Here is a 3,745-nt window from a genome sequence, read left to right as displayed (position 1 = left end):
AATTGTTTGCACCTTTGGACTTCGGGTACTGTTGCTCTCTGTTCATGCGAGAAGGACCAGGGAAGTAAGTGGGTGAAGGAATAAGCCCCCTATCAACCTCAAAGTCTTTAAACCACGATTTGAGGACTTCAATAGATCAGACATAGGTTAGGGGTTTGTTACAGGCAGGGCCGGCTCCAGGCACCAGCATTCAAAGCAGGTGCTTGGGGTGGCACTGTGAATGGGCGGCAGTCCATGTGCCGTCAGGGCGGGGTCTCATCTTTCCGTGGCAACTTCTTTCCTCAGGCTGCCGCGGTGGCAATTCGGTGGCAGCTTTAGTCTGCAGGCTGCTCCGGCGGTAAATCGGTGGCAGCTTCTTCTTCAGATGTCCTGCTTGGGGCAGCAAAAATGGTAGAGCAGGCCCTGGTTACAGGAGTGGGTGGGTGAGATTCTCTGGCCTATGTTATGCAGGAGGTCAGATTAGACGATCCTAATGGTCCCTTCTCACCTTAAAGTCTATGATTCTAAGAGTCTCATCTTAATTTGCAGGTGTGTGTGGTATTTGTAGTGCTCACTAATGATAACCAGAGTTACACACATTATTCCCCATATCTACACAGAATATACCTTTACATTATCAGCATGCAAACCTTATTAGGATCGAGCCATTTCCCCCCTCTATTCTGCTTACTAGCATGAGTGGCTGATATTTTTCACCATTAGCTAGATGCATTTTATGTATTTATTGTTGTGATGTTATGTCATCAGAAATCGTTATTTTCCTTCAGTTACTGAGGCAGTAAAGTAAAGCTAGAATAAATTTTTAAAAACCACTGCTTTACCTTTGCATTTTCAAAATGTAAGTTGCTTCAGTAATATAATTTTCATTTCCATGACTCAAAATTTATGGGCACATCAAAACTGCTTTTCTATCTCAACATGTGAGGTTTTGGGACTGCCACTCAAATGTCCAGTATAATTTCCCATCATGGCTGTAAAGGCACAGAAGGATCACATTAATCAATATAATTTTTAATTTTGGAAATGACCAATTCCTGTTCCATTTCTTATTATCACTCTTTTTCATTTCTGAAAATAGCAGATGTTTTCCCTACTTTACTCTTGGAAGTGTTTTCATAATTTTATATGTTTAGCAAGGAAAAGTGAAATTTACAAAATCTGAATTAGAGAGCATGCTTGAAATTAAAAAAGCAACTGAAACACAATAGTCAGTTAAATATGATAATTAATATATGATTCATTGTAATTCTTATGGTATTTGTGGATACCATCTCCTATAGCAACACTTTCCACTTCCTTTTCTGCACCTCCTTTCCTTTGTGAATTTGTACTCTTCTCTTGTGCACTGATGCCAGTGAACGATTTCTGGGATTGCAACAAAGTGAAATAAGCACCTCTTCTAATGATTCTGCACTTTATGTTTCAATCTTTACAATCCATGTTAAATTCCATGAGGTAGTGATGAGAAACACATCCCTCACTCTATTGCTTAATTTTCTTCAGTACATAGTAGTTCATGTTTAAGCTACCAGGCTATTTTTATAATAATCTTTTAAAGAGATTTCTTTCTTTAAAAAATAATGGATCTGATTATAATCTCATTTACCTCAGCTTTACACTGATGTTCGTTCAATGACTTCAGAGAAGGTGCATCTGATTTACACTGGTGTACCAAGAGAATCTGCCCCAACATCTTCAGTTTTCCTAACCCCTACACCTCACAGCATGCTTGTTTGTTATTTATGAAATGTACATTTATTCTTGCCTATCATTCTCCAGGTGTCCAAAACCAAAGCACAGAGCTTGATATAGTTAACATATATACAAAATACTGTGAGATAAAAATGAAACAAGGAAAAGATGCAGTTTACCATGAAAGAAGGCAATTTCATATAGCCTACCTAACAACAAGTGTCACGAAAAGTGGTCATTTGGAAAAATACACTGTGCAAACACACTCCTAGGCTGTAAAACACTGATCTAGCTGTTGAACAGATGTACCATAAACTTTCCAATTCTGGCCATATTTTAGTACTTTATTCCTAAAAGCAAAGTTAGTAATAACAAATAAATAAAGCCCATTCCAAAAACAAATGACAGGCTATTTGTCATGTGTACATACGGGGACTTTTAAGAATACATGATTATGTAAAAATATATAGTAGTCCTTCAGCACAGGGATTTTATATGATCCAAAGCAGAACGCCTTGCTCAAACAAAACTACTATTAAAGCTAATGGGAGTTTTGCCTGAGTAAGTTGTTCAGGACTATGCTGATAGAGCTGTTCTTCCTGAGATTTTAAATGGGGTAAACAACAGTAGATTGCCAAAACATTAGCTATGTCATAGCAGAACAAGTATGAGGATGCACAAAGAAAGACTGTTTCCTTTAGTTTGTGTCCAAGATAAAACTTCAAACATTGGAGAAAGGCACAACACTCAGAGGCTATAGTGAGATATAAGCAACATGGTTGACAATGAAAAAAATATTTGTTCCCAGCCTCATCACTTGTGACTATTTCAGAATCTATTTTTCCATGGTTGTAATGTGATCCTTCGCTAACCAGCAATCTGTGTGTAAATCCTGCCACAACCATGACACTCTCACAGTCTCACACTCTCACAGGGGGTACTCAGGGTTGTGAGGCACCTCAGCACTACTTGTCCTTAGTGTGACCCCGTCTTGTCTGTGCCTGCTGTGGCTCAACTCCCCGAACCCAGCAACCTCTTACCACAAGCCCTGACTTCCATGTGTAGCTATATTGGTGAATTGATTAATAAATATTGATTATTGATTAATCTCTTAGACCACAGGGGTCAGCAAAAGGTTTGATTTCCTGAGGGCTACAGTACCAGAATATTATCAGCATCATTAGAATGATAGACTCTGGAATCAAGTGAGAAACAATTGCAGTTTATCACAAATCTCTTTATTAACAAATCTACTAAGCAGCTAAATAATCACAGAAACACTAAATGACAATAGCAGACAGAGGAATAATGTAAAGTGTTTAGCTCTATGACTGCTATCATTCACACCTCACATTTCTGGCTGGGGGACCCTGGTGTGTCAGTCATCATCTTGGTTCATGTGTTGATTAAGCACTGTAAACCAACACAATCAAAGCCCCATTTTACATTGGAATAAACAGAGAATGGGAAGGCACCAGAAGTAAAACCACAAACGGCTGTCTTGTCTCTGGGTGGGGAGGGGAACAAATTTTGAAGACTAGAAATAGAATGCAAGGAGACATTTTGTTATCCATTCACTGAGGAAACCCCTTGAAGAGTGGGAGGTGGGGAGGAGGAAATGAATGTTTAGATCCTGATTTTGACTGAAAACCAGCAGCTCTATAAAAGATTGAATCCTTGGGGACCATCTATTCTATTCTATTCTATTCTATTCTATTCTATTCTATTCTATTCTATAGGAAAGGTAACCATTGATAAGTGTACATCCAAGTTTGTGTTTTATGTTTTGTATTATGTGTAACCATTTCTGTTTCCATTATTAGTCACTTATCTCATAAAACTTATTCTTTAATAAAAAAAAATATGATTGCTTTCACTATAATTTTATCTCAGTGCTGTGAATGTTGTGACAGGGTCAGGCCAGATGGCTACAGGAGAGTGGGTTTTTTTTTGTTTTGTTTTGTTTTGTTTGGCATGAAAGTTTGATAGCTCTCTGCCTCACTCTCATGTACTATTTTTTTAATTTCATGCTCATATTACAGACAGCACCATC

Source organism: Natator depressus, chromosome 1 (genome assembly GCF_965152275.1).
Source record: "Natator depressus isolate rNatDep1 chromosome 1, rNatDep2.hap1, whole genome shotgun sequence".
Taxonomy (NCBI): Eukaryota; Metazoa; Chordata; order Testudines; family Cheloniidae; genus Natator; species Natator depressus.
The sequence above is the reverse complement of the archived record's forward strand: the minus strand, read 5'-3'. Positions refer to the sequence as shown.